The sequence below is a fragment of the Euprymna scolopes genome, chromosome 9, assembly GCF_053919585.1.
Source record: "Euprymna scolopes isolate OS-2025 chromosome 9, ASM5391958v1, whole genome shotgun sequence".
Taxonomy (NCBI): domain Eukaryota; kingdom Metazoa; phylum Mollusca; class Cephalopoda; order Sepiida; family Sepiolidae; genus Euprymna; species Euprymna scolopes.
In genome coordinates, this window is record NC_136490.1 from 114916520 (window position 1) to 114937667 (window position 21148).

General features: G+C 33.0%; 1 long non-coding RNA gene across 1 annotated transcript in view; it reads left to right on the forward strand.

Annotated features, from left to right (window-relative positions):
* LOC145284805 (uncharacterized) overlaps nucleotides 1-21148 on the forward strand; it is a 212462-nt gene that overhangs the window by 72021 nt on the left and 119293 nt on the right. The window contains exon 3 of the long non-coding RNA XR_013868885.1: nucleotides 11488-11621. This is a non-coding gene — a long non-coding RNA (uncharacterized LOC145284805). The remainder of the gene's footprint in view (nucleotides 1-11487; nucleotides 11622-21148) is intronic.

Sequence of the window (21148 nt, forward strand, 5' to 3'; positions counted from 1 at the left end):
ATTTGCGAATTGAAGAGTCACTTTTGAGATAAATTTTGAATTGCTTGAGTGTAAATAAAATTGTTGTTTTTTTTTAACTCTAGTATCTTCCTTTTTAGAGTGTAATACTGATCAATAGTTTTCAGTAAAATAATTTTCCGGTTAAAATTTTATATTACATTTATCTCTTGAAGCAGAAATCGTGTCTCCAGTTTAGTTATGATTCATAACAGTGCTATTGTTCGCCTGCAGAGTAACAGTTACAGCCCCATGCCATGCCTAGGTGATGGTTGAATTTTAAAAGCGAAAACCACCACTATTTATTTCTATTGAATGTATGACCTTGTTTTTATCAAATGTTTGCTTCCTTTATATTTTTTCAAAAAAATGCCAACAACATTGGACATTTTGGAAGGAAAATTGACATTATTAGAAAAGTTAGTGTCACTGACAATATTCCACTTAATATTATTTCTAACAATGCAAGTATAATGCCCAAAATCGACTCTATTCAAAGTGTGCAGAATAGCTGTTTTTACTTTGAAATTTGTTCCAAAAATATTTTGTTTTTTTGTACTGAAATTCATAATTTCAGCATTAATTCGCCGAGGAGTATAATTTTCAAACATAAATCTATTTATTTGAACACACAAATATTTCATTGCAGTAGGAAACGTTCTAGTGACATTTTCCAAGTGCTCAGTATTTTGCTGACATTTGATACAATGTTTGAGCACTGAAGCATCAGTTTTGAGCAAACTTTTAAATTGCTGTCGACCATCAGTAGGATGAAGTTGAATAACTAATCTCTGTGGTATTCCAGCAATCTGCAAGGTTTGGAACCCACAGCCAACTTTAAAGGTGCAATTACATTCACTATCTTGTAGTCTTTGGCAGTTTTGTTTGTGTATTCTAAGACATTTCATCACTTTACTTTCTTCAAAAGTGAATAATTGTTTGGCACTGTCAGGGCACTTGTTTATCAAAAATTCCCAAAATGCAATAGCACATTCTTGTTGGCCACTATTAAAAACGCCTCCGATTGATTCTCTAAGATCAGCAACACTGTGAGTGCCAGGGACAAGCAATCTTTTTAATTGCTGAATTGGCAAATCAATGTTTGGAATGCTTTTAATGATGTTAGACAACAAAGGAAGGTGGTAAATTGTCTGAACAATACTGTTAGCAAAACAAGCATTTCTTTCATTGATCAATTTGAGGTCCAAATTATTTTGAGAAATTGAATTGTCTATTTTCAGCCATTTTCTATTTGGACTATTATGTTTTTGCTTCAAATCATGATCTATAACGATTGTTTTTTTTTTCGTTTATAAGTCTGTTTGTACAATGACAAACTTTGAGGCATAACAGAACAAGGAGGAAGCGGTGGCAAATCAACCCTGTCTCTTTTGGCCCTCAATCTAATATATTCAGTCCATGCACTTTTGTTACACATGGTCATTTTATGAGGGTCAAGGTCAATCAAATAGACATTGCACAGCTTTCTAGCACGTGACAAAGCTACATAGGCCATTCCATCTGAAAAGACATCAGATCCCAAGTCAACAATGATACCATCGACTGAAATACCTTGGGTTTTGTGGACAGTTAAAGCATAGCTGAGTGACAAAGGTATTTGAGATCTAGTCACAAAGAGTCCAGGAGAAAGTTCATAGTCAGCTTGCACAAATTCAACATTGACTGCATATGATCAAATTTTACAGTCACAGCAACAACTTTGCCATCTTTCATTTGTATTTCAGTGACTGTACCCATTGTACCATTGCAAAGTCCTTTTTCAATATCAATATTTCGACGCAACATGCATCTAGCACCAATTCCAATTTTAAGCACAGTTTCAAGTCCAGCTGTGTCAGAAATCTTTTTAAGTTTAGAAGTTTTTGGCGTCTGTTTTGATTTTTTTTTTGTTACGGTTTTTTTGTCTTAAGTTGGAATCAGTTGCTGAAATTTCAATGATATGAATATTATTTTTTTTCAACATTTTATAATTCACTTCCTCAGCAGATTCATTTGTGGGTACAATGCAAATAATATGCATTTTCTTTTGCAAATTTTGCAAAAGATCAGTAACTTGATCAATATTTGCTTTTTGTTTAGGATTGATTCGATGCCTTTTCAAGATCTCAATATCCTAATCAGTTGGTGACCCAAGTCTTATTCTGTTAAGAATATTAACAAAGTTTTCATTGTCATCTTTTTGTCGCACATTTATGGTCAATTCATCATAATCGAAATATGACCACAAATTTATACCAGCAATTCCCAAATTTGATTTTCTAGCATCTTGAATAGATATTTTGGAAAATACAGGTTTTTCATTAACAGGTGGAAGCTGAAATAAATCACCAAATGCAACAATTGACATGTTTGCAAATGGATACACTTGTTTCCTAATATCACCAAAAACATCTTGCAAACGTTGGTGAATAAATGCTAATTGCAAGTGACTAACCATGCTTATTTCATCAATAATGAATAATCTCGCATATCCAAGCATGGTTCTCAAACTTTTTATTTTATCCTTTGATAATGGTTCATATTTAGGTGTAGAACCATGCTGCACATTTAGTTGAAAGACTCTATGGCATGTAGATCCTTTCAAAATGTAAGCACTGACACCAGTAGGAGCACAAATAACTACACTGGGTCCATTGATGGCAGGATATGTGAGAGTAATTTTATCTGCCAGTGCATTGATCAGAAAAGATTTGCCCACATCCACAAAACCATTAATAAATTTGAGAATTTGTGGACAATCGTCACAATTGCACCTGTGAATAGGGTTTTCCTCATTCCAATGAAGATTTTGTTGCTCAAGTTTGGAAATAATTTCATTATAAATTTCTTTTTGAATGAAATTCAATTTTTGCTCATTTTCTAAAACTTGAACTTCAGTGACATGTCTGATTTGAGGCATATTCAAATCAGCTTCATTTTTATCTGCCTCTTTAGCCATATTAGGATCGCAATCAATTTGATCATCATCAGCGTTATTTTCATTTTCATAATTTTTAGATTTTTGCTCTATTTTTTTGCTTATTTCAATAGCATCTTTAATTTTTTTCTTAATACTTTCATAATTTGTCATTTCAGACAAATATGGAGCATTTTGATGTAATGATTGCTCATATGATTTACAGATTACAAATTGGCATATTTTGTTGTAACATAAACCTCAGTGTGAAATTCATTTTCATTTGAAAAGGATTCATTGTAAAGGTCAGAAATAGTAGCATCCCTGCTAACCTGGTAAATTAACTCACTATATATTGACCAGTCCCCTTCAAGTATTGCGATGTCATATTTGTTAAGCCATGTTCCAATCGACAATAATCGATATATTTTTCTGATCACTGTTCTCAGGTGTTGCGAGTGTGGTGACAAGAGTTTCAGCAGGGCCAGCTTGTCCGTGCAATCACTTTGGCCACAGCAATAAATTCTATCAGAATGCATACCTTTGCAACTTTGGAAACTATCCAATTTCTTCCTCATTTGAGCAATTGTCAAATTCGGACTCAAATCAGACAAATTGTTATGCAATCTTTTAGCATATTCCAATTTCTGAGCTGAGTCTGGACAGCCATCTTCGATTCTACACAGACGAGTCATTGATATTCTGTAGTCACTGTTATTAATTTGATTTTCATTGTGTCGATGAAAATTAGCATCTTTGCTTGACATTTCGAATTTGCAAGTAAATTTAGATGCTTTTTTTCTATGTTTATTTTTATATTTGTTATAATATGCTTTTGCACAAATTTTTTCTCTATTTTTTTTATAATACTGGGCCATTTTCGCATGCATTTTTTCTCTATTTTTATTGAAATATTTTTTATTTGACTCTTTTTGCTTTTTTTATAAGTATCATTATTTACCGCTTTGAGTTTTTTTTTATAATTCTGAACTCTTTGTTTTATTTTATCTTTATTTTTTCAATAATATTCAGCTTTTCTAGCTTTTTCAGCAATTTTATCATATACTTTTTTATTGCCATCATTCATAATATATTCTTGACAGGCCACAAAATCACCGCAATACCACATTTACTCCAGGGGGGGGTACTACGTAAGTCCCAGGAATCCTACGTAAGTCCCTTATAGTAAAAATGTTGGTGCTCATGCACTAATTGTAACACGCTATTATTTTCTTAATAATATAAAAGAAAGTAAGAATTTTATTGACACAGTATTTGTAAACAAACAACAACAAAAATAATAGTACGCTTACGTGTTGAAAATAATGCAAGAAAATGTTACATGTAATATTTTACACAAATACTGAACAGTAGCCCTCCCCTCTCTGTCTGTCTGTCTGTCTGTCTGTCTCTCTCCCTCTCTCTCTGTGTTGCTGTTATTATGGTAGTACGAATAGTGGTTTGTTTACGTTGTAGTTGAAAATATATATTGCATTATTTACAAAAAGTTGTAAATAATGCAAGAAAATGTTACAGCCAGTTACAAAATTAAAAATGATAATAATATATTCATAATATATTCTTGACAGGCCACAAAATCACCGGTAGTAATGTAACGGATAATCAAAAATAGGGGAAAAATCAGTTATGTAATATTTTACACAAATACTGAACAGTAGCCCCCCTCTCTGTCTGTCTGTCTCTCTCTCTCTCTCTCTCCCTCTCTCTCTGTGTTGCTGTTATTATGGTAGTACGAATAGTGGTTTGTTTAGGTTGTCGTGGAAAACTCTGATGAAACTAAAATCCGGCAATTTTTATTTTTTTAATAACGGTATTAGTATCAAAATATCTGAAAATGATATCTTAAACTAAACAGAAGAATGTCAAGGTAATTATTGTACTATTTCAGAAAATGTTCAATAAGTATGTCTCAAGTAAATTAATTTTTTTATTTTTTCTACCGGTACCCTACGCTGGATTACACAAAATTGTGAATAATTTTCTCCATTCCCCTACACGAACCAGTATTTCATGTTAACACAATCATGACCAACGCGGTTCGAAGGATTAGAACCTTGCAACGAAGTCACATTTAATGTTCACAGATAAAATAATTAAATATATATTTTCTGTACCGATTTACAGTATTTTCCTTAATAGGGTCCAATTTTTTTATACAACTAAGTAGGAAATTATGGCACTTAAGTTACATATAGTCTTCTATGTTCCATTCCCGTATTGAATCGTCAAAGTAAATTACATAGAATAATATATAAAATCATTTTAGTCTAGTGTTTTCCTATGGGGATAAGACGTGGAAACCTCCGTGTGCTTAACTGCCAGAAATATATTTTCATAACACACACACACACACACACACACACACACTCATATACACACACACACACACTAACACTATATATATATATATATATATATATATATATATATATATATATATGTGTGTTCGACCCACGGCTAGGGAAATGTGCTCGTCAAGCCCCACTTACGAATTGTCATACCACGAAACATTATGTGGATAACTATATATTAAGCCGCCCTCTTAGGGTTGAGCACTGTCGGAAATGTATCTCGCCCACTGCTTATTTGGCTATTAAGTGTTGCACTGTAAAAACGATGCATGAATGTGTATTTGATGGGCATTTGACGAGACGTTTATTAGCACTGATCCAAGGTCCAATGGTTAGAACTGCCGACTATCAATGCGATGGTTGTAGATTCGATCCACGGCTAGGAAAATGTGCTAGACTAGCCGCACTGATGTGTTGTGATACAACGAAACAGTACTGTATATTGATTACTCCCTTGTTTGAACTTTTAAGAAAGTAAATAAGTAATAGTATTTTTTATTGGCCATCATTTCAAAATGTTTAATATTAATGCTTTATCTATAATATTGACCATAACAAGAGGATCTAATGGAAAATATATATTTATCTTGTTCTATTATATATATATGTGTGTGTATGTGTATGTGTATGTGTGTGTATGTGTGTGTGTGTGTGTGTGTGTGTGTGTGTGTGTGTGTGTGTGTGTTAGTTTGTATCAGTATATTATTATAAGGGCCACGGATGCTTTTATTGTAATTTAATTAATATTTCGGCTAGAAATACTTAATTATTATAATTTAATCTAAATATTTCGAGCGGTGTGCTGCTCATTTTGAAAAGTGTATCATTTGATAATAATTAAATAAATATGAAGTCTTAATGAAAACGGAAATAGACATTTTCTGTGTCACCGTGTATATCCATCTACTGCTGTTTTTTTTTTTCTTTATTTTCCTTTTTTTTTTTTTTGCTTTTTTTTCAAAGACAATCCTCGTGCGTTCATTTCGTCTTATATTATCATCAAATAATTTATTTATTAAACGATTTTCTACCTGAAATTACTTATTTTCAGTTTGCAAAATATTTAAAACCCCCGTATCGGCGCTCCGGCCTGATTTGTTTGTATTTTGATGTAATGGAGTTAGATAATATATTGTTTTCTGAACGGATTATTATGTCTACGAATGGAATAGGAGTATATGGGTGTTTAATAGTAATTTTATTTGTGTGCGGATAGTTATTGGCATATTAATGAAAGTTTATTAAGATGTCTCGTCCATGCGTCACCTGTATATCTACAGAAGTGGGTTGATATTAAGGCGTATTTGCTAATTAATTTTGTCTATAATATATGTCTATATTTGCATAACTTGGCGCCATTTTAGTTTTTAATGGCGGCAACCTTTGATTTGTATAAATGTTCATCACAAAATAAAAAAAATGTTTGTGTTCAGGTTAGTGATGGGACGATTTCAATATTTTCGACGATTCACATACGATTATCGAGTCTGTTATAAATTCCTTGTAATGATATCATTACCGATTGTTATTCCGATTCTTAAATAATTAATAAAAAAAAAGAAAGAAAAACAGGATTTCATTGTTTCATTAGGGAAAGTTTATTGCAGAGTTCTCGTCTACGCTTAAATTTTCTTCTGTTTTCTTTTTATTTATGTGTTGTATCAAAGATTTTTTTTTTTACACAGAAATCACTACTTATCAAGACCCGGAGGCTACTCGAGGATAATGTTAATGGGTATACATTAGTCAATGTGATTATAGCGTAGTAAACATAAGTAGTTGGAGGTTTGCAAAATGTATTACTTAAGGGGAAGGTTCGCCAAGAACTTGTTTACTTTGGACTTGAAGACAATCAGATTTTGATTGAACGATGATGCTACTTGTGCTATTTTTCCTAATACTATGTTAATCGGGAATTTTGTCTTGATGCGTTTTACCAATAATTTTGTGCTTTCAGTAAAAATCGGTCTATCATTATTTCCAGCAATGGGAAATTAAGTTTTAAACAAACAAATTTAAAAAATCGGTTTTGGAATCGGAAATAAGGCTTTAATTTTTTATCACTCCGTTACCCCAAAATGTTCCGATTTTGTCCTGTACCGATTCTGACTGATGGTCCCAACACTGGTAAAGATAAATTCGATTATATTGCATGAGTGTTTATATTACTTTTTTATATGAGAAATGAGTTCTCGTAAGAAATTTATTTATTTTACTTTGCAAGCTTAGATGCTTTCACTATGGGAGATGCTTGTATACGGAGAAGAGATATCTGTTATTACTAAAATTAGTACGTTTACGAGATCATTTTGTTTTTGGTGGGGTTTGTTTGCCGTGGAAATGGATAGTACAGAGTGCCCTAAAAGTCACTAAATGGTTTAAAATCTTTGTCATTTCACCATTAATGATTATTTTTTTCTCTATTCCAGATATTTTACAGATAATATTGTGAAGATTAATTATGGATAAGTATAGCATTGAGCAACGTATACAATACACGTTATTTTGACTCAAAGAACTTATCGATGACGCTTTCATGTTAGAGATAGCCCGAGTCACAATATGAGAATATCTTTAAAAAAAGAGTCTATGTTAATCAAACATCAAATCTTGCAAGAAATGAAACAAAAAAATCAAGAAAGAAATAAGGGAGTTAAATCGCAATCCAGAGATCTGTAATAAATAATGGTGTGGAAAGAGCATAAATAACCGAAGCTGAAAATGGGCAACATTTAAAAGACTATTTTTTTTATAAATAAAGATTATTGAATTTTGCAAGTTTTCAATTTTCCAGCGCCTTAGTCATGCTGTGTTAAAATTACAGAAAGATATCATCAACAATAAAGTATATATTTAAGTTCAAAACTCCTCAGTTACTTTTCGGACACACAATATATTTAATATATCCTAGGGTGTTTTTAAATATGGAATGGAGTATCGATTTTTATAAATATACTAGACTACCCGTGACCCGTTGGGTCAGTATGTTATATTAGCTATGGAATTTGAATGTATGAGAGTGACACTTGTGACGTACAGAAAATCGTTTTTGTGACATAACAGAAGCATTTCTAGGAAAGTATTTAAAATGAAAAAAAGAATATAGATAGATTTCTATGAGTCGTTTTATTTATAATTGTTTATTTTGGAAAAAACAACAACATTACAGCCATTGTATTATACGTGGTTTGTCATATTTATAGGTAAATGTGCACTGAACAGATACCATAATACTTAAAGTTAGTTTCAAATTTTGATATATCTTTTAATTTAAACGCGAAAAAAACATTTGGGACACTGAAAACGTACAAAGGAAAACAATACGTTTTATTGTCGCGTTGATTATTTATTTGTAACGCAAATTAAAAAGTCCATATTTTCGGGGTTATTTATTGATGTTTGTAGTGTAGAAGATAATGTATGAATGTTTTTTAAGGAAGGTGTATTAAAAAATGGAGAATAATTTTTTAAAAAAGGGAGACGGTGGGAAAATCGCCGTTGTAAAATGCTCTTATGGTTGTCGACGGGTTAAATTAGATTTATTTGTAAGAAAATTGCGTTAACATAACTTAAACGTAATACAGAAATGAACGATGTAAAAAAATGTGGAAAGTATTAATAATTGTTTATTTGGATAATTTAAACGCGAAAAAAAATATTGGGACGCTGAAATGTACACAGTAAAACAATACATTTTATTGTCGCGTTGATTATTTATTTGTAACGCAATTTAAAAAAACATATTTTCGGAGTTATTTATTTATGTTGGTAGTGTAGAAGATAATGTATGAATATTTTTTAAGAAAGGTGTATTGAAAAATGGTGAATAATTTTTTCTTTTAAAGTAGGCGGTGGAGAAATCGCCGTTGTAAATTATTCAGGTAAAAGTTGATTTATTTGTAAGAAAATTGCGACAGTATAGTTGTAATACAGAATAGTTGCAAAACATTCCCACCCTTCCCGTGTTAAATAATAATTTCTAAATAATAACGTTAATATTTCAGTACGATTGTCAAATTCTGCAAAAGTAGCGATTTGTGTTTATTTGTTCACTCTGTTATGGGTTTATATTTATGTATGCATGCGCAACCGGAAGTCGTAAACCGGATGTTGGGTTACAACACCCGTTACAAGGACATTTGAGTTTTATAATTATAGAGATTTATTCTTCATACAAATTTTGACATTTTTATACTGTGGTATTTTAAGAGCTTTTAGATATCATTTGTGATATTAAAGATTGTTTATGGAATACTTCTTTAGTTATCGATTGTTTCTGATATAAGTTAGTGTAAATTAGAGATTTATAAAATACTTGTATTGACAGATGAAGGAAAATGAGAGAATATCTAATAGATATATAAATATATCCGAATAACTGGGTAGAATTTTATTGCCCATGGCGTGATTTTACAAGCAAATCACCTTTTATAAAGGCCAAATATCCACTTGAGGATAATGTTTAATGATATCACCAAGTGGACGGTGAGACATCATAAGTGTTAGTAACACTTGGTGAATGTGGGCAAATTGTGATTATATAAGTTGGCGGCTCAAAATAATTTGTTTACATTGAACTTGAAAACGAAAATGTTATAGTCGGTTGGGAAGCATGATATTGTGTCCCATAGACGGATATTTCTATGACCGGAAACTTTGCTCATAGAAGTGCCGTTTATTTTTAGGCACACAAAAGGAGAAATGGAAATTATTGATAACTGTTGCAGTAAGAATAGTTTTGCTTAGAATGTTTAAGGCGAGAGCGGCTATAGTTTGACCATCAGTTGAGTACCTACCATGACGATGATGATAGAGAAAACAAAGACTAACAACGTCTGTTCTGTAAGAAAGAGCTTGTAGGGAAGAGGTGACGATATCCCTCACTGGATTTCTAAGTAGATTTTGCACTCTGTCAAGGTAAGGAATGTTGCCCCGAGATGCATCTCTCGAGATGTGTCAATAATATTTCCACATTGAGACGTATCTGATTTTTTTACACGTAGAGAATTGCACCAGAAGTGAAATATCCTCTGGGGAGATAGAATGATCCAATTTTTTTTCCAGCGAGTTAGCACCGGATTTGAAATAAGTCTTTAATTTAAAGCTTGAAGTCAAGGTTAACCCTACACCATTTTGTAGGCAACATGTATTATTTAATTGATAATTATTATGTGCTAAGATAAAAGATTATATTTCATAGACTTTGTATTTTATATTATTCCTTAATTGGAATTCATTTTTTGAGATGAGCATTAAATATATTAATTTATTTTTATTTCGGACTATTAGTCTCATCTTTATTAGTTGTTGTTTTTTATCTTTTATTGGTTTGTTTATTCACAACGTTTCGGCCAACTATTCGTCTGGCCTTCGTCAGGTGGTAACCGCGACAGATAGGAACTTCGAATCTCCTAACTGCATTCTCAGCCATCACTGCCATCCGTAGTTGTTGTCGTCTCACCATATTTTTGACCAAGTAAACCTCTGGCACGCTTTGGGTGGGATTGAAACCGCTATCTTCAGACAATGTTCATCTGGAACTGTAGAGATTCAACGTCTCTATCAACTGCGCCACGGGCCCCGAAAGGCGATCAAGGTTGGATTCTTTTATGTTATAAATCCACGTTTATTTATTATCTGATCTTTCATAGTCGGGTCCGTACCGATTGGTATATATATTATTCCTTAATTGGAATTCATTTTTGAGACGAGCATTATATATATTAATTTATTTTTATTTCGGACTATTAGTCTCATCTTTATTAATTGTTGTTTTTCATCTTTTATTTGTTTGTTTATTCACAACGTTTCGGCCAACTATTCTAAGTTCCTATCCGTCGCGGTTACCACCTGACGAAGGCCAGAGGAATAATTGGCCGAAACGTTGTGAATAAACAAACCAATAAAAGATGAAAAACAACAACTAATAAAGATGAGAATAATAGTCCGAAATAAAAAAAAATTAATATTTTGTATTTTGTTAGTTGGGAATCTTTGCTTGGAAGTAACTTTTTATATGTTCAAATATCTTCATCATGTAAGTTAGTCATATCAATCCTTACTAAAACACGTTCATTTAGGAGAGTATTTGTTTTCGTTTGTTGATGAAGTTATTTGTATCGTAAATATATATATATCGTGTTATGTTTTTAGTAAGAGTCTGAGTACGTAATCGATGTACGCTGTTCTATATTCTCACAGGGCTTATGAAGAAGAACCTGAAGTCCTACCTAACTAATATTTCTGGTGAACCAAGTGCAAAAGAGATCCAGACAATTGCACGTAAGAGAACAACGAGGATACTAAAAAGAGCTCTCGGTTGGTTTCAATAAAAAGCAAGTATATATTCTGATATATATATTCTCCGTGTCCATTCCTGGTACAATAGGTCTATCAAGCGCTGTTATATTGAGGAATCCTGCAAGTGTGTATAGGTTATGTGTTCTATTACGGGTAGAGTGTGTATCAGTTGTAATCGGGATACCTACTTTTACTAATATAATATGAGTTTGTGTGATTCAGAAATGTTCGAAAACGTTACCGTTCACAGATAAATAGGAAACCAAAAATAATGTGTTTGTGCATGATGTATTTTTTTTTTCTGTTTTGTATATATCTGCGAATGGTAAGGCTGTGCGATATGTTAACTATAGTAATGTCGGTGGTGGTACTTGGATTTTCCTGTAGCATACATTGCATTTCTTTCTTTTAAACTTATTACAATATATAGCTTTATAATTTATGGATGTTTTTTTTTTCAACAGAGAATATTTCCTAAGTAGTATATTGAGTTTATTGTTTAAAAAAATCAAGAATGACATGTACGCATAGTTTTGACTTTTAAGACGCTTAAGGAATTGCCTTAAAAGGTGTATGTTAAAGTTGTGCTTAGTACGAGTTTGGTTATTTTTTTTAATTATAAATGTAGAGGTAGAGTAAAAGCCGAGATTATTTTATTATATGTATAGATTAGTTGTGGCAAATAATAAACGGGGTCCTGAATAGAAGTCTGCGCTCTATCCCAACTATCATCAATGGATCTGGTGTTACCTCGTCAGTATCGGACAAAGCCAAACTTGTGCAGTAATTTCTACCCTATGCGATCATGGCTGTCAAGGCCCCGTATTTTCTCCTGTGTCTGAAAACACGCTGTGCGACATAAAATATATGCGCGTGATGTTGCCAAGCTAATCAAAAACCTCGATTCCAGTAAAGCAACTGGCATTCTTATTATAGTGCTCCAAAAGCTGTAACCAGAACTAGCTCCCATAATTACAAAGTTGTTTAAGCGTTGTCTTAAGGAAAGTTTCTTCCCAACACCTAGGAAAACCTCATCAGTATGTCCCGTATTTTTTTTTTTTTTTGCAAGGTGGTCACCACTTATCAAGGCCCGGAAGCCACTCATGGATAAGGGTTATTGCATGTACAGTACGTTAGTGTGGAGATTTAATAAAGTATCTACTTAAGGGGGCGGTTCATTAGGAATTTGTTTACGTTGGACTTGAAGACATCCAGGTTGTAGTCAGGTGGGAAGCAAGCAGACGGAACAGAGTTCCACAGGCGTGCAGTTCTAAGAAAAAAGCATTGAATCTACGCTTTGATTTAGGCACAGATAAAGAGCGGGGAAAATTTTTGACAGTGGTTTCAGCTAGACGGGTGTTTCTCGTAAAAGATTGGCGAGGGGGGACTAGAGATTGGAGCTCAGACGAGCACCTGCCATGGAAATAACGATAAAACAAAGATAGGCTCGCAACGTCTTTTCTGTGAGAGAGAGGTTGAAGGGAAGAGAAAAGGGCATCCCCCACTAAGCCACGAAGTCTATTTTGTACTCTGTCAAGGCAGGATAGGCTGTTTTTAGCACAATAAAGGTGTCAATATTCAGATCCGCTGTAATCAGCACTTTTCAGGAAATAAGACCTTATTATATTAATACTTACCGTATTTAAAAATTCGGGTGATCGGTCATCTCCATCCCAATACAGAACAATTAGTCTCCTGTGTACCATTAGTAAGTTGCTGGAATCATCTGTGAAAATAGAGTAGTCAACCACCTCAGCAAAAATAACCTTCTCATTGACATGCATTATTGTTTCCGTTCTGTTAGATCTACAGCAGGTATGCTAAAAGTTATATCTCATAAGATTAGCGAATCTCTCAAGGGGGCTTCCTTTCTAGGGCAATTGCTCGACATATCAATTTTAATCCATTACGATTGGTATAAACTATTCAAATGATTAACCCTCCCCCACATATATATATACATATATATATATATATATATATATATATATATATATATATATGTAAGTATATATATATATATGTGTGTGTGTGTGTGTGTGTGTGTGTGTGTGTGTGTAAGACAACTTCTCAGCTTATATACTCCAAGAGTTTTTTTTATTTACAGACTTGAAATTCGGTATATAGGATATTCAGATATGTGGAAAACTCTTTAGTCAGAGAAAAGGGGTGATAAGGGGGTCAAAACTGAAACATTGTTACGTCGGAGGATTTGATCTGTTTTCAACTGTTTCACGACTGCGTATGCGTGGTCGGTCAATATGACATCTACCTTATGTTAAGTATGAGTTGGTTTGAAAACACTTTTTAAAAATTCATGTCCAGCTGTTTTAATGGTCATTCTACTTGTCTCACTATCTTTACGTTTTGGTTTCCCTCTCAGCTCGAGTATTTTTTTTTTTTTTTTTTACTGACAAGAAGTGAACTGTCTAGAAAAAAAAAATACCTAAAATTCTGAGTTAATTAAAATATAATATTTATGCGTATTTTACGAGCCGGCAACGCCGGGTAAACCTATCTAAGAACCCAGTGAACATTTTTCCATATGAAACCGATCTCCAAATTAAGGAACCTGAAAGATGGAGGCGTGAAGATTTAATCGACCAATAAAAACGCCTATAAGTGGGGACTATCAGCAACAAGCAACTACTTGTGTGGAAATTTCCAACAGACAATGCAACACATCCTCAGTATTTGCAGAGGAGGACGTGTATGCAATTACCAAGATTTGATTGACTGTAATTTTGATGCTATACAAGGGCTCGGTATTGGCGTGACGAGATATCGTGATCTTTTCAACCAAACATAAACTTAAAAAATATTCAGTTTCATAAATAAGAATCTCCTTGTTTACACATAGAGCATTGCATTACACGCTAATGATACTGTGTTATTTAATTTACTAGGATGAAAAAAAGAGAGCAAATTAAGTCGTTCACAGACAAGCTGTTTTGCTGTATCACAGTTCTTTAATCCGGGCAGACAAGCAACTACCTCACACACACACACACACACACACACACACACACACACACACACACACATATATATATATATATATATATATATATATATATATATATATATATATATTAGTGGTGGGACGATTCTAATATTTTCCCGATTCCGATACAATTACCGATTCCGATTCTGATTCTTTATAAATCTCTAAATGTTTAACTATAGAGTTGTTATTTCCCCCGATTTCTGTAAAAAGCACATGTTAAATATGCAGATATTTTCGTAAACGTAAAAATACTCTTGTAGAGGATGATATATATATATATATGTGTGTGTGTGTGTGTGTGTGTGTGTGTGTGTGTGTGTGTGTGCGCGCGCGCGTATGCTTGTGTATGTATGTGTGACTGTGTATACATATTTAGGGTGATCGTTTCAAAAGTCAAGCCTATTTTCCTAACTCCAAACGGTGAAGAGCTACGCAGTCGGCAGTAGTACCATTAAAACGAGAGACCATTTTTTTTTTTTCTCCAGGATTGTTTTTTCTACGAACTCACCACGGTTTTCAATGTCTTTTTCTCAATAATTTAATGGCACATCTCCGCTTCTGACGCATACTCATCACAGAGGTTTCTTGGTCACTACACTGAATTCGAAGAACCTATCTCCTAACTACACTAACATCAACTGTATTGGTTTCACCAACGTTCAACAGACACCACTGAATGTTCATCGGTTCATTGTTTTCTGCATAGACCAATTCAATCACGTATTTTTGCTTCTACAGCACGTCATTAACAGGGGTTGATTTCTTAGAGTCTCACACAGTCAATATCTGAAACAGATAGATGAAACTTCTAAGTCATGAATGCATTAGTTGAGTGATCATAACTATGCAATTTGCAATCTCCTTGATCCATTCGATCAGAATAAAGCAAAAGAAGACATTACTATGTGAACGCCCCTCGTATATATATATATATATATATATATATATATATATATATATATATATATATATATATATATATATATATATATAAGGGTGAACCTGAGGTAAGATGTGCTGTTGTCCTATAAGTGCCTGCCCATTGGCTGATTAGACGGGTGCGGTGGCAAGTAGAAAGCTGATTGGCTAACAAATAACTCAATGGCATGTGCATATATATAAACGCGCGACAACCATAACTTTTCGCTAGCTTTACGAATTCTTACTCAAATGAAACACGGAATATTCTGTGTAGCTTAATTGCCACATACATTTTCATAACTTACTACCTAGCTCTACCTATGTATCGAGCATTCAAAACTTATATATGCAATTCATCACCTTTTCGTCTTTATTTCAAGACTTCCTGAAGAAGTGTTAAAATAAGAACGAAGCGTTGAGTGATACATATTTTTTTTATTTTATTCTGCCATCACGTTGGAGTATTATTCCCACAATCTTCATCATATATATATATATATATATATATATATATATATATATATATATATATATTATGAGGTTATCGCCATTATATATATATATATATATATATATATATATATATATATATATATATATATATTATGAGGTTATCGTCATTAAATCACTACGGACGGACGTCTCGACATTTAAAACTAAATGTTTAAATTTCGAGGATATTTTTCGAGGTTTACGTTGGCTGTGTGGTTTGTTCCTTTTTAATGGAATCAGAAAGGGCTGTAACTGTGAGACCCTGCGCTGATGATTCGCGAATTGATGAAACACTTGTGTCTGTAGGCATAAAAAAATTATTATAGCAATAATTATATATGTACATATATCATAATTAAAGTTGTTTATTTCGTAAGAGTTAGAAAAGTGGCCGTGCATTTAAGGATCGTTATTGGTCAAAGATCAGCCGCTTTGAACTGTCACAAAGTTTTAATAGCTAAACCGAAGCCGATGAACGAAACAAAAGAAGCCAGCAGAAAGCGTCGTGCTTCTGATTTTCTGTAAGCGATAACTTTGAGGTGAGTTCTTTGAAAATAACCAGCCAACCAGAAATTCGAAGAGTGGGTGGAACTTGTCGAACCAATAAAAACTGTCTAATACAGACCAATCATAACCAGTCAGGGTTGACGGACTGCGTCATGGTTAGGTGAGGCATAATGGATTGCTCTTTGGTTGTTTTGTGGCGATTTTTATGTGTGGTGTTCACTGCTATTTCTGTTACAGTTAGCTTGTGTTGGATCACACGTATCGGTGAAAATCTCGATTAATAACGATAAAGATGAGGGATAATAAAATCACAGAGGTAATGTTAAGCTTAAGGCACTAAAATCGATAACTTCACTAAATTGGCAGATAAATTAGCTCTGCAAAATGATATAGATTGTTACGAAAATGCAAACCTCATTTAACACAAGCCTAACATAATTTTAAAATTTACTTGTAAATAAAAATAAAGGCCACGTAATATGTTAAAGGTCTATGGTCTTCTCCCGTCTATCCGATCAATAACTAGACGCATTTTCGCTGAATAACACAAGCATTGTTTAAAGAAACTATTTAGTGGCCACATTTTATTTTATACTAGCATGGGTGGCCAGCGTTGCCCGGGTGTTTGCAGATGTAGGCTGAGCAAAAAAAAAAGTCATTTTTTTTAATTTTGACCCCTATTATGACCCCTTAAAATTTATTATTTTTGACTCTAATCAAGTTAAGTTAGATCCATGTCCAAGAAACCTATATCTAAAATTTCAAGTGTTTAGACCAAAATTGTCGGAGGATTTTGGTAGAGTTCTCAAAGGTCAAATCGTTGAACTTTGACCCCTTAACAGCCAAATTTATGTGCGAAAACCGATCACATCGATTTTTCCAAATCTCCGTGCCCTGTATATACAAATTTCGAGTCTGCAGACTAAAAATTGACAGAGTTATTGCGTAGGGAAATGTACACAGACAGATAGACAGAAAGACAGAAAGACACGTTTACTTTTATAGATATATAGATTCACTGATTTTAATATATTCAAAGTTTTACCTGCTTTGTAATGTTAGTTTTATTTGAGTTAAATTTTCAATTGATTTTAACTGATTTCAAAGGGTTCAAAGAATACATCAAAGTTTTATCTAATTGCTTACGGATTTTAGCTGATATGAAATTTTAAATGATTTTAATTGCTTTCAATTGATTGAAATTTTAAACCTATTTTTAACTGATTTTAACCGATTCAAATTTTTAATTGATAAAAATACAAATGCCTTTTAAATATTTAAATCAGACGTTTCCAATTTTTTGTTTCCAAAAGAAAACAAAATTGGCTGACCTTTCTGTAATCATTTGATTGATTAATTCGTGGCACGGGACAAAAAAAAACAAAAAAAACGACAACATTTAGCAAACGATAACTTTTTTTTTTTACACAGTGATCACCATTTATCAAGGCCCGGAAGCCACTCAGGGATAAGGGTTATTGCAAGTACATTCCGTTAGTGTGGAGATTTGATGAAGTGTTTACTTAAGGGGGTGGTTCATTAGGAACTGTTTAATATTTTTTTAAATGAAAATTATACGTGGACTTGTAAACACCTGATTTTTATCTCTAGCGATTTTAATTCTTTTAGAAAACTGTGTCTTGTGTAAATTTCATTTTATGGATCGAAATCAATTTTAAAATTAAACAGGAGCCGTTCTAAAAGTAACGCTTCCTATTTTTTTAGTTCAAAGGCCATGAAAATGGGAGTGATACCATTAAAACAAGCGACCTTTTCTGAGCCAGAATATATTTTTTCTACATAGTCATGTCGATTTCCAATACACTTTTAGCTAGTGATTAACGATGGCTGTGTCTGGGCGTATAGAGCGCTTTGTCCTGCGAAGGTATTTCTAAAAGCAAAACTTCCTATTTTGAACTTAATAAAGTTAAAAAGCTACAGACATTTGAGTGGTATCAGTAAAACGAGCACTTTTTATGCTCTAGTATTTAATTTTAAGTCACCACCATGCTTAATGCACTTTTGTCAGATAATCAATGACGCATCTCTGCTTCTGACCCACGTCTATGACAGGGTTTTGAGATGAAAGTTTCAGGCCATGAATGCATAAGGCCATTCATCATAACAATGCAATTTGCAATCACCTCCTTCAAAATCAGATGCGCTTATCCTCGAGTGACATCCGGGCCTTGATAAGTGATGACTCCTTTGTATGTATATATGTGTGTGTGTGTATTTGTGTGTGTGTAAATTGTAATATTTATATTTAATTTTTTTGAGTAAAATATAGATTTTTAACAACAATTTTTTTTTATTTGAACCAGGAATACACATTTAAACTTTTTTTCCTTAATCCATGGATTTTCGCTGTAAGGCTCATCTCTTCAGAGAAAATGTCTTTAGGAAATATTTCTTTATGGATAATATATTTATATATATATATATATATATATATATATATATATATATATATATATATATATAGTTTAGTGGGTTAGAAGAAGAGAGTGATTTCAATTCTTTAAAAGGAGACTTATCGGGATAATATAAAGCTCAATTTTCATTGAGGCTTATACATATACATACATACATATATATATATATATATATATATATATATATATATATATATATATATATATATATATGAAACAATAAGGGGGAAAAATGAAGTCACAAAAACTATAGATTGGTAAATATAGAATGATTCAATTATTCAATGAAGGTATATAGACATTTAGTTGGGGATAAAGGGGACTCTTTATATCAAGGTATTTCGAAGCCTAATGCTTTTCATCAGAAGAGTAGAGAAGATGCTAGGTTGCATAATGGAAATGCGACGTCTGGCGTGGTCTTCATTATGAACGAAACAAATTAATTAAATTATAGATAATGTTAGGGCGAGTTATATCAAATTCTACGATGAAGGAGGAGCGTATTATATAGTGTAAGGCAAAAGTGTGTATAGGGTCTCTATCACAGTCTTGAATGTAAGTAGTATATGTTTTAAGGGGGAGGTGGATGGGTTGTAGTTCTATTATTTATGCAGAAGTATTTTATTGACAGAGGCAACCGAGACAACAACAACACTTTGAAACGGTGTATAATTTCAGGAAAAATATTATGATGATGACTTAAGGCGAAAGGGTGTATTCGAATCAGGGTTGAACAAAAGCGACGTTAATCCCAACATTACTTATGAGAAGACTATGGTATAGCGTGGTGTTATGAGGATTAAATAAAGGTTGTGGAGAGGATTACATGAGGCGTCGTGCATTCGTTTAATCTAAATGATCAACAAAATATGTATTGAGAAACCGAAATATGAAAAATAAAAGAATACTAAATACTTTCGTTTTTCTAGCTAGGGGGATCACTTCCAGAAAAAAAAATGCTTTAAACGTTTTAAAGTGTATGTATATCATGAAGAAATATATGATTAAGATAAGCCGAAACAATTGTATGCAAAAAAAAAAAACTCTTTGTTACTAAACATGTGAAAATGTGTTCCCTACATTTGCTGAGGTTTACATGATTTATATAATACTAGCCTGAGTGATATTTTCAGCCTAACACAAAAAATATTTTTAGGCAGAAACCGACCAGAGGATTAGTTGGCCAAAAACGTAGCGAGACGGCAACAACTATGGAAGGCAGTAATTGCTGAGGATGTAGTTAGGAGATTCGGAGTTTCTATCCCATCGCGGTTACGACCTGACGAAGGCCAGAGGAATAGTTGGCCTAAACGTCGTGTAAACAACAACGAAAAGATTAGGATAATAGTCCGCAATAAATAAATTAATAAATAGTACTCATCTAAATATGCATCCCAATTAATTAAATAATATAAATTCGTTTGTTTTCAGTTGCATGAAAGAAAAAAAAAGCTTGTCAAAAATTATAGGACGGTTAATTAAGTCCGATGGGTTATAAGGTACGTGATAACACGGTTATGGTTACGTGATACGTAACTATGATAAAAAGGTCACGCAAAATGATCTAGAGTTTATTAAAACATTTATATGTGATGCCACTCTAAAAAAATGAAATGAGAAGCTGTTAAGTTACGGGGAGAGAGAGAGGAAAACATGAATGGTAAGGGAAGAGAGGGAGACAGAGAGAGTTTGACGAAAGAATGTCTCGTATGAATAAAATAACTTTAATCATATTTCATATTTTTTCTGGTTACGACTTTAATTCTTGGTACATGAACATTAATCATCTGTATCCCACCCAAGTTAAGACTATTTTGTGTGGGGTACTCAAAGACTTGTTTACCAGGCTTTTTTTTTTTGTTTTAGTTTTGTGTTTTTAAGGGCCATGCCGAATTGGTTTCGTAAAGAGTGAGAATTTGGTAATGCTTTCTGCGAGGTAAACATAGTTTGAATCTTTAAACATTATCGCAAACTCAGCGAATGTGCGTATGCGTCTGTATGTCTCTGGGACTCTGCGAGTATGCGACGTAGATCAATTTCAATGTTTACACGAGGTTACAAGGAAGCAGTTGGTGTATAATATTAAAAGTAGTTAAGAGTGCGTTTATTTATTTTGGAGATGCGACCACGTAGCTCTATGAGAGGCTCGGCCCGTCGGTATCTCAGGTTTTCAATTTGAAGACAAAAGTAATTCTATCAT